A 12,276-nucleotide genomic window follows, 5' to 3' on the forward strand; every position below is an offset into this window, starting at 1 on the left:
TCAATATTGCCTAGGTGGCCACGGGTGGTGCAGAGGTGACTGGTGGATGTGCAGTAACAGCTAGGGGGCATTCCAGATATCAACACAGAATAGGTTCAGCGCTCTGGAAGTAAGAGATGAGGTTGATGGTGAAGAAGGACCAAGACAGGAAGAACATCTTGTTGTAAAGACAGAGGGACTGAATCTACAATCCAACACCCTGCTGGCCTCTATCCTCTTGGGCTTAAAAGAGGAGATCAGAAGTAGATTTATAACATCAGAAGTCAATCAAGCAGATATACAAGCCTCCTGTCTGGCTTTGGCACAGAAACTAGATGATGTTGCGGCACGGATGAGTGCATTGGAGGAATATGTAGGGCTGGTAAGAAAGGACATCACAAGGAATACTGATGGGCTGGGGCCACTAGTCAAGGAAATTTAGGACTCAGGGAAGATCTGGAAAGAGTCAAGAACCATTCACGGAGAAATATTCTGAGCGTCTTGAATATTCCGGAAGCTGAAGAAGGGACCAACATTAAGGCCTTTATAATTAAATTGTTAAAGGAGACCATCTTCAAAGATAGGCCAGATATCAACTTGGATAGTGAGATGCAACTAGCCCTTTGGGACCCCTTCAAACAAAATACGCAGATACAGAAGCAGAGGAGAATTCTTGTAAATTTTCTCTCATATACGGTTAAAGAAACAATTTTGACTGCTGCCTTGAGGAATGGACCATAAACAGCCCAACATTTTACAGGCCAGATGTATGTCGATCTACAGATCAGAAACAATGGGAGCTAGGTAAAAGGATGGATGAGTTAAATAAACTTGGAGCTAATGTGGGACAATCAGATGCGTAATTTCCGGACAGTGGAAGAAGCAGACAGCCTAATCGACACTATAAAGAAGAAGGGTGTATCCTGAAGGGTATTTTCGCCTAATTAAAAAATGCTATGGGTTAAGGAATTATAGAAACACAGGGATGTTGGATGAGTGGTGGGTGTGAAGTGGGGTGCTGGAGCGGGTAATGATACCCACCCCACTTTGCATGTTTACTAATTAGATTAATTAATTAATCGTAATCAAATTAATGGATTGAAGTGGAATTAACTAATCAACCTTATTAATGACTGAAATACATGTGTGATTGCTTTGCATGACTTTATTAATTTGTAAACTAAAATATGTACGCATACTAATGATAGATAATTAGAATATTGCATGATATATGTCGCTTCTGTGATGTATTTGTGATTTGTGCTTTACTTTGTAAGTATAAACCCGCTTAAGTGCTGCTTATTGCTAGATAAATACACACACATATGGGTATTAGTGAGGGAATAACATTTATTTAGTCATTTCTATGTATTAATTACGTTTTGTGTTTCTTTTGCTTAAGTTAACCATTTGGGCCTATCGAAAGATGGTTGCCTTTGGTGCCTAACCCAACTGCCAACGCTGAACAAGGCTTGTGTGAAGTGCGCCTGCGCTGACGCCAGCTACAGTGGCCTCATCATGACCCTAACCAGACTGTACCCTTCAAGGTTGCCCTGGGACACAAGCCAGCTTTTCTGAAAGAACAATAATGTGCTACTAAAAACCGGAACAATCATGTATAATGACCTCAGAGACTTTATTTTGGTGGGAATCCTGTCAGACGATTTCAATTGACCAATCAGAACATTTGAAGACCCGTTTTCAATACAAATTGTCAATGATTTTTACTATAAATTATGGTAGAATAGAGAGGTTGGTGCGGGTTCGTTTCTGGCCTTTCTCGATTTCCTGACGTTATGCTGACGGAGAGGATGGTGACACTGCAGGTCAGCTGTTTGCCTGAATCTTTGATGGACTGAATTAATGCCCAAACTCCTGATGAACTGAACTTACTAAATCTTGATGGGCATAGATTTGCGAGACTGTCAGATTGACATAGAGGACGTCAATTAGCCAGAAAAGGTAAATATGAATGGCAACTTGATCAAATGAACGATTTAATTTGCAATATTAATATAAAGATTGAAATTGAATATCGACAGAAATGAGTTGGGTTGTTTATTCATTGGAAATTTGTTAATGAAAAGGTTAGAGAATTAGAGCTAAATCAGCAACTAACTGATCCATCCCAATTTATGAGAGGAATACTAAAGGTGAAGTTCAGGGCCTAATGAGTATCAGAAGGTTGCATAGATTTGTCACTCCTTAGGGTAAAGTGGTATTTCCTTCTCATGCCAGCGTTTGGAAGATAATCGCCTCCCACACGGATTAATGGTGAGTGAATGTTGGTGTTATGGGCCCCACCAGCGAATGTATGGATAATGTGTGTATGTGAGATCTTTGGTCTGTGACGGAGGGAGGGATTTTGTAATCCACGCTGGAGCAGTTTTTCTGGTAGCAGGATGATGGTTGTTATTGTTTTGGTTTGGTGATTATTGCTTGTACAGTGCTTATTGATTTTTGGTTATTGATTGGTATTGATTTATGTACTAACACTCCATGATGAGTTACGTTGAGTTATTTGGTATTTGCACGGCTTCTGGGATGTAGGAAGTCGGACGTTTGTAACGGTTCCGTAGTAGAGCAGAGGTAAGCGCTGCTCTCGGGAAAGACAGAATTGTTGTTACCCTGTAGGTACACAGGGGAAACGTGTGACAATTGAAGTTGCACAACGCATTGTCTGGGTTCGATTCGGTAGCATCGTCGTGTGTTGCCATTAGAGACATTTTCTGTGTGAGAGAAGAGTGTATGATAGTGAAGGTTACCTGTGAAGTTTTGGTCTTAGGTACCAGGGATCCAATTGGCATTCCGATAATGCTTATCACTGGAAAGGTGATAGGTACTCTCTGAGCTTGTTAGAAGGACAGAGGAGAGGTAAGCGCTGCTTTGTTAACGTATGTCATAATTCTGTAGTAGAACAGACTGTTTGCTGTTCTCGGGAAAGACAGGATTCTGTGTGAATGTACTACATTTTCTTGTGTGAACGAGCGTGAATGTAAAGGCATTCGGGTTAATTGCGAAACTCTGGGTTTATTTCTCAGGAGCATTGGGTCTCCAACTTAGGTGCCGATTCCGATCCGTTAAAAATATTCCCCGTACGAATCGTATCCGGATTTTTTAACGTACGAATCATACAAGTCCCGTACAAACTGGCAAGTACGATCCGTATGTTAAAAAATCAATACGAATCGCATTGGGAAAATTCCCCGACATGAGCTCGGGTCGGAAAAAGTGTCCGACACGTCCCCGGACAGTTTTACGTGCGAATCGGGAAACTGAAGTCCGAGCGCGCAAGTACGATCCGTCCCGTCCGTCCGAATGCACAACCGTATGGAAAAAACACCGTACGGAGTGAACTCCCATGGCAAGCATGGAGACGTCCAAACATGTGCCCGCATACGTGCCGAACACCCCCCCAGCCCACCCCCCAAGTACGCGCCATACCCCCAGCCCCCCCATGTATGCACCATACCCCCAACCCCACTGTACGCGCCGTATCCCCACCCCACCCCCGTATGTACGGTGCATACCACCACTCCCCCGTATGTACGGTGCATACCACCCCCCCGTATGTACGGTGCGTACCCCTCGCATGTACAGTGCATACCACCACCCCCCCTATTTACGGTGCGTACCACCACCCCCCCATGTACGGGGCGCACCACCACCCCCGAATGTACGGAGCGTACCACCACCCCCCGTATGCACGGTGCGTACCACCACCCCCCTGTATGTACGGTGCGTACCACCACCCCCCCATATGTACGATGCGTACCACCACCACCCCCCGTATGTATGGTGCGTACCCCCCGTATGTACACGCAGTAGCCCCAGCCCCCGTATGTGTGCGCCGTACCCCCACCACACCCCTGTAGGCACGGAGCGTATCCCCACCCCATAGGTACGGAGCGTACCCCCACCCCGTGTAGGTACGGAGCGTACCCCCACCCCGTGTAGATACGGAGCGTACCCCCACCCCACGCCGTAGGTACGGAGCGTACCCCCACCCCCGTATGTATGGTGCGGACCCCCAGCGCGTAGCGCTGGGGGTCCACAGCGTACCTACGGGGTGGGGGTACGCTCCATACCTACGGGGTGGGGGTACGCACCGTCCATAGGGGGGGTGGGGGTATGCACTGTCCATAGGGGGGTTGGGGGTACGCACCGTCCATAGGGGGGGTGGGGGTACGCACCGACCGTATGGGCGTGGGGGTACATACCGTACCCCCAGCACCCCGTATGTACGCGCCGTACCCCCAGCCCCCCCCGTATGTACGCGCCGTACCCTCGGTTCACGTATGAACGGCATGTACCCCCAGGCCCCTACACCCTGCCCGTGCCTGTATGCACCCTACCCCAGGCCCCTACACCAGCACCCTCACCCAGCCTTGCGCATGTACGAGTCGTACCAAGCCATAGCAAATGTGAGCACTGTACAACAACATGGCCGATGTACGCACCTCACAGACGCGAAAAACACACGTACTGAACCAGGACACTGCAAAACACCACAAGGAGAGTCAATTCGAATCGCACAACACCACAAAACACGTCCAACAAGCCCAAATACATCCAATACACTGACCTGCAACAGCCAAACAGGTAAACAGAGGCCCAAAACACAACCACTCCTTATAACACACCCACCCAAAGTTCAAACACAGCCACACCCACAAATGGACCAATAAAAAGGGCCCACACACACAAACCATGAGCCTTTGCAACAGACCCACTGCTGCCAGACCCCACAGACAACGCACAGCACCATACTTGAACCTTGACTACACCTTACACTTGCACACCTTCACACAACCACCTTCACAAACACCCCCTCATCACAATCACACACACACCTTCACAACCACACACACACACCCACAACCATCCACACCCACACCCCACACCATGCCCACAGACAGGAATCCAAAGTTCACAACAGCGGAGCTGGAGATCCTTGTCAACGAAATCATCAGAGTCGAGCCACAGCTCTTTGGAACATTGGTCAGACAGACCAGCGTAGCAGCAAAATCAGCCATGTGGCAGAGGATCGTCGAGAGGGTGAATGCTGTTGCGCCCATCAGAAGGACCAGGCATGAATGCCAAGCCAGGTGGTACGATCTGCGGAGGACGGTCCGTCGCAAAATGACTGACGAATATAACCAGGGGAACATCACTGGAGGTGGCCCACCCCGCAGACTGGTACACTACCATCCCTGGGAGGAGAAGGTGATGCGCACGCTGCCGCCGGTGGGAGTACACGGAGTAGAAGGAGTCGCCGAGCCTGGTGAGTACACAAACAACTCACCTCACATGGGGGGAACCGCATCAACAACCCAACTCACAATAATGCACGCAACTACCCCAAAGCCATCACCGGACACAACCACACTCCAAAAACACGCACATGCCACTAGCGGCTCCATGCCCCATGCACCAAGCAAGGCCATGCCAAGTCACAGGCCACACAAAACACCAACACAAGACAGGATGTCCGTGATGCCGGGAGGGTGGGCCTCCAAAAAAACATTGTGCAACTCAGAAGCAGACACCAATGCCCTCAGCCCATATGGCCTAGGGCAGAGCTATACAAACAGTGTGTCCCAACACTGTACTGTGTCGCCTGCAAATGGTGGCCGCGTCGCAGGATGACATGGGTATGAAGGCCCAATTTGCACATAACAGCAGCTAATGAAGAGGCATCACTGTGAAAGAGTGTCAGCACACACCACCGCAGCAGCGCAGACTCCGAGACACTCTGCCCAATGGGGGCCAGGAGATTCTAAACAAAGCCACATGAACAAGCCAATGGCCTTTGAAAGACCTGCAAAGTGTGTGTGCCCAGGAAGCTGGGCTGAGGTGACAGAGGGTGACAGACAGACGGAGGGAGAGGGAGGGAGAGGGAGAGAGAGGGAGAGCGACAGAGGGTGACAGAGGGAGACAGACAGAGGGAGGGAGAGGGAGAGAGAGGGAGGGAGACAGAGGGCGACAGAGGGAGACAGACAGAGGGAGGAGGGTGACAGAGGGAGGGAGAGAGGGAGACAGAGGGAGACAAAATCACCCTTGGGTGGTGTGGGCATGTCCGCTCGTCAGCAGGTGGACTGTGTGCATGTTGACAAGGTCTGGCAGTGTGTGAAACACCCCTTTTTCATTTGGAAATCACTGGGCCATGTGTCAAACTGTGCATGAGTAGATCCTTGCTGCAGGCACAAACCTAACCTTACACCCAGTATACCCACTCACTGTGTTTGTTAGAACCCAGTCACAAATGCATAAGTTACCTACCTGCATTCTCCATTAGATATGAAAAAGCACCATTTGCCCACATACAGTGCAACACGTAAGCCGGTTCTGGATCGCTCGCTACGCACGCTCGCTACACTGCTCACTGCGTTAAAAAATTATGCAACAACAAAGAGTGTGTCACACATAGGAAAAGTGTTGAAAGCTGTAGCCAAGGGACATACCCATGCACCATGCACAATGCACAGGGACTTGCCAAGTACAGACAAGGTAGATGACACTTGGCCCTGCTGTAGGCAGCACAAGGCAATCCTGTGACCACTGTACACTCAAACACCAACTCCACATGCCACCTACCTACCAAAGGAACTCACATTCACTGTCATGCCAGCATGCACCATGAGGGTTAGACACATCACCTGGTAGACCCAATGACAAATCATACCACACCCAACAGCATGCCTGGTCACACCCCCCCCCTTACACAAGCACACACCCCCGGGGCAGCCAACGCAAATTGGCACTCCCACAATGGATATGTGACACAACAAGACCAATCCATAGCCAAATAAGCATCCCAACACTCATTAGACCAGGAGTACATATCAATCTGTCCCCCGCAACATACCCATCCACAAGTGCACTGTGAGAGGAATGCTAGACATATCCAACTACCCAGAGGAACTGTGCCAACTTGAATATGTATGAAACATGGATGACGCATGAAACACCATTAACATTGTCTCTCTCTCACACACAGGGCAATGTCGTCGATCTCCCCCCAACACTGGGGAGGAAGAATCACAGGACCAGGCTAGGCGTGACGATGATCCCACTGGCAGCGACGACTCTCACCACACCGTGGATGACCCCGACCAACCTGGCCCCTCTGGTGCCCAAGCACCTGCAGCACCTGCGTCAGGTACAACTGTGCCAACCACCACCCCCATTCCTGCCACATCCCAGGATACACACAGGAGCCCTGCTCGCACACAACAACGCAGCCAGTCTGACCAGGAGGGACAAGGTACTCCGGGCACCCAGGAGGAGGCAGGCGATCCCGCAAATGCCATCCCTCAGGGGTCCCGGAGACCCGATGTGCCCACAACGGCACGCCAGGCTCAAGTGGGCAGGGGTGGTGGGAGTGGAGGACGGCGGAGGCGCGAACCTGACCAGACAGCTGAGGAACCCGTTATGTCACACGTCCGCAACATCCTGGACACATACCGGCGTGACACCAGGGGCATCAGCCAGGTAGTGGAGACCCTCAATGAGATTAAGAACCTGCAGGCCAAGCAATATGCCAGTCAACAGCAACACCAAGGACGGATGGAGGCAAGACAGTCTGAGCTCGTGGCGGTGCTAACGGACATGAGCCGTTCACTCCGTCGGATTGGTGAAAACATGGGCAACCCTCCCTGTGCCACCAGGCGAAGATCACCACCAGCCACAGGGAGGGATCAGGAGGAGGAGGATTCGTCCAACGGAGCATCACAGACATCGTTACGGCCTGCTTCTGAGGGTCCCCGGAGGAAGGTGGGTCGTCCATGCAAAAGACCGTGAGAGTCAGCGGAGCATTACCATCTCCCAGGTCACCTGGCCTGGGACCTGGCCCTCTGGCGCAACAGCAGCACCTCATCCAATGACATTCTCTGCCACATGGACTTGCTGGTCACTGTCTGACCAATGTTGACAAAGACTGTGGCATGGACTCTGATGACTTCCAATGGCAAGGATCCCAACTCCCCCTGTGAACTTTGGATCACAGACACCCGGCGAGCACCTCTTTACATCCTCCCAAACACGTACCCCACCACCGATAAAAATCATAAAAATCACGAGATGATGCCGTCATTTTGCTTTATTCCATAACATGTGTGTGTTGGAAAGTCAAACCATGCCTGAGTTTTGAAGTAACTCCAACCATGCATAACCTGGGTCTGAGTCTGGCACAGGACACACATGGGTCACAATGTATCATCCAATACAGACATGGAGCACCATACTCACCCGTGATGTGCCCAACCAGCTGAGGGGGTGCCTGCACAACTGTGTGGACAGACCTATTTCGGAGAGCAACAGTCATGCGCAGAGGTCAGGGATCATCTGGAGTGTCCTGGGGTGGGAGTCCCAGGTATGTGTAGCCAGGTGGGAGAACTATGTCCTGCATGCTGGAGTCAGGTGAATGTGGAGAATGGTGGCCAGGCCAAGGTTGGATGCATGGAGATGGCACAATGGGGTCTTGGATGACAGTTCCACAAGGTTGTGTTGGGGTCGTGGTCGTGGGCTGCATCCTGAGTGTGGGCGTGGATTGTGAAGGTCATCCTGCAGCTGACAGTGATCCATTGCAGCTATCTCTGTTGGATGGTGATGTGGCTGGGTTGCCGGATGTTGAAGCAGAGCTGTGCAGATGCACCCTGGATGTGGACAAGTATCATGGGAGTTGTAACATACTTCTCCGTAGAGTGCAGGGTAGGATTAGACACGGATGTTGTAGTTGACCTGGGGGATGGTCTGTCTTGCCTTGAGGTGGATCGAACTGTGGATCTTGTGCATAATGCAGAGTGTGCTGAAGCCTGAGGTACAGATGCTGGTGATCAGCATAGCACATGTGAGCAAGCAATCCATGATGCACACCAGCTTGTGTGCGTGGATACTGTGTGCCTGTGCAGGGCCCTTGCGGGTGGGACACAAGCAGTTGACCCAGCTGTAAGGGGACAATCCGCAGATGAACACCTCAGTCGTGTACAAGTTCAGCATCAGGTGGCCGATGTTCAGCCATCTGCCAATGGATACCATGCATTATTCAATATGAGACTGGCAATGACTGCGTCTTTGGGGAGGGTGAGGAGCACCTGGCTGGCAATGGGACACCAGATGATGATGAGAAGCAGTGCGCATGTCATGGTGTAGAGGGGGATCCTGGACACTGTTATACTCCATACTTGCATATATTACATTATTACTGTGCTTGTTATTATGTGCTGTGGAATGTTATGTTGCCTAGCTACCAAGGTTAGAATTGTGGTGGGGAGTTGAGCGAGGAGAGCGGTTGGTGTGGGAGGTGGCTGATCCTGGCTCTCGTCTGCTGTGCAGTTTACATAATAAATTTGAATTGAACTCAACTCACCCTACAAGTCGATCACTACAATTTTTGGCGACGAGGATGGGAGACGGCACGGAGAGGCTTAAGAGCGCGTTTTGTAATTCGGCCAAAGGGTGCCTCATTTTTTTTGTTGGAAATCTACCCCTCTCGGGTTTTGCTAGCTTCATGAGCCTCACTGGGGAATTTTAAAGACTTTTTCTGGTTCTGTTTTGCAGTTTTGAAGTGATTTCTCGCACACGCGCGTGCGCAGTCAGCCCACGTCAGTTGCTTGGCAACTGTTCCACCTCCAACGAAGCGGAAACATCCTTTGCGTCGGAGAATGGCATCCTAGCAACCCAGCGACGCTGCGCGTGTCAGCGCGAGAGTGTCTCCGATCTTTTCGTCAAAGAATTGCATCCTAGCAGCCCAGTGACGCTGCGCGTGTCAGCGCGAGTGTGTTCGCTTGGTCTATGTGGAAGATCTTCGACACTCTGCAAGTGCAAACCATTTCATTGTGTGATCTCTATATTACGGTGATTCACACACCTTCATTATAAAGGCTGGTTACATTAAAATATTTACGATACAGCGGTGATTCACACACCTCCTACAAACAATTTCATTGTGTGATCTCTACTACGGTGACTCACACACCTTCATGATAAAGGCTGGTTACATTAAAATACTTACGATACAACGGTGATTCACACACCTCCTACAAATAAAGTGTGATTCAGGTCACAGTGATTCACACACCTTTGTTCTCAAACTCTGAGAGATCCTATACATTTACATATTTTGGTTGTGCTCGCACACACTTTGTTTTCTCGGTCTCTCTTTTTCACGCAAATTTTTGCAAGTTGGTTCCATGCTCTGTTTCATGTACTAACAAGATCTTTTCAAATTCTTTTTATCTTCTCATTTTTTGTGTATACCATTATCTTTTTCCCCTTGTGTCAGACGCATTATTTTATTTTACACAGTTTTTACTATGCAATCTGTTGCTCCTCCTCCTTCTTTCCTTGAATCTCCTGGAGAACCACCTGTAAGGTGGGAGATTTGGTTTGATGCCTTTCAAACGTATTTGGGAGCAATAGGTGCATCAAGATTCAACAGTGAGCGGAAAAAATGGCTACTGCTACATTCACTTGGTTATGAGGGGCGCTCCATTTTCAAACATCTACCAGAAACTGCTCATTTGCCTGATGATGTAGTTGATGTTTATCAAGACACTATATTAAAGCTTAAGACCAGGTTTGACAAGCAACCCAGTTTAATGGTTTTACGTCATAAATTTCTTAAAAGATACCAATCTGAAAACGAAGATGTTGACTCCTACATTTCTGCTTTAAGAAGACTTGCTTCCTTCTGCGAATTTGAAGTTTTCACTGACCAACTGATCCGTGATCAATTCGTCTGCCATTGTAGAGACAAGCAAATACGTCAAAAACTGCTTTCTCTAGCCAATCCTTCTCTAGATTAGACTGTGAAAATTGCCAAGAGCATTGAAACATCCCAGGTGTCCTTAAAGGAGCTGGAGGATAAACCCACTGATCCTGTAAACGTGGTTACTTCTAATACTAAAGTCAAAGTCAGTGACAACAAGTCTTCTGTGCCCAAGAGCAGTGTACATAAGTATCCAAACCCTAGTAAAAGTACTTTGGATTTTCAAAACTCAAGGCAAATGTGGAAATCCACCACATATTAAAGGTGCTAAGTGTCCAGGAGCAAATGTAACTTGCAATTACTGCAAAAAGATTGGACACTTTGCAAAAGTATGCATGAAGCGTAAATCATACAGAAGACCTGTTGCTTGTGTTATGGAGTCAGATCAAGAATCTGATCCTGAAGTTGTATCTGTTGTATCTCTTACAAATGATGTTGTGTCCAGTATTGATGAATCAAGTGAATGTGTTGATCCCATTGCCGAGATTATTGTGGGGGGAAAACCACTTAATTTGTTGGTTGATTCAGGTGCAAAAATCACCATGATAACTCATGATCTGTTTTCCGAAACTTGGGGAGAAAGACCACTTCAACCTCCAGATCGTTCGCCAGTTTCATATGAGGGACGTAAAATAGACCTGTTAGGGTTCTTTGAGGATGATCTTGTTTTCAAAAACAGGAAAATTACTGGGAAGGTGTATGTGGCAGTAAAGGGTCTTAATATTTTAGGGTGGTACCACCAAGGTCTTTTCAAAACGATTCTTAAACCTGGTACTGCCGAACAGGTTCTCCTTGTGTCTGATGATATACAATTGTGTCAATGGAGTAAACGTTTTCTTTCTGTCTTTTGTGAAGGTTTAGGTACCATTAAAGGGTTCAGACACAAAATTCTTGTGAAAGATGGAGCACTTCCTGTCAAGCACAAGTTGAGGGGTGTACCTTTCAGTGTGTGAGAGGATTTAGAAAAAGAACTTAAATCATTGTGCGACCTAGGAATCATTGAGCCCACAGAATCCTCTCTCTGGCTTTCACCTTTGGTCGTCGCACGCAAAGAATGTGGGAAATTACGCGTTTGCATTGACTTAAGAACTCTTAATAAGGAAACCTGGGTCGACTCTCACCCGTTGCCTAAAATTTCTGATCTTTTTGCAAGTGTTAGAGGGTCTAGAATCTTTTCAAAACTAGATCTAGCAAGTGCTTACCACCAAATTGAACTTGAACCTGAATCTCGTCCACTCACTGCTTTTGTATCTCCTTTAGGGACTTTTCAGTACAAACGCATGCCCTTTGGTCTTGCCTCTGCGGCTTCAGTTTTCCAACGTGTCATGCAAAATATGTTGGGAGGGATTTCAAGGGTACTTGTTTTCCAAGATGACGTTTTGATAAATTCGAAAGATTTTGCCACTCATAACTCGATTCTCGAGAAGGTACTGTTGACTTTCCAAGATCATGGTGTTGTCGTTAAACCTGAAAAATGCATGTTCCTTACTGAGGAAATAGAATATTTAGGTCACCTGGTTTCAGGT

General features: G+C 48.3%; 1 protein-coding gene across 1 annotated transcript in view; it reads right to left on the reverse strand.

Moving 5' to 3' along the window:
- LOC146796853 (extracellular calcium-sensing receptor-like) overlaps positions 1–12,276 on the reverse strand; it is a 99,954-nt gene that overhangs the window by 57,799 nt on the left and 29,879 nt on the right. The window lies entirely within an intron of this gene.

This window comes from Triturus cristatus, chromosome 10 (assembly GCF_964204655.1).
Source record: "Triturus cristatus chromosome 10, aTriCri1.1, whole genome shotgun sequence".
NCBI lineage: Eukaryota > Metazoa > Chordata > Amphibia > Caudata > Salamandridae > Triturus > Triturus cristatus.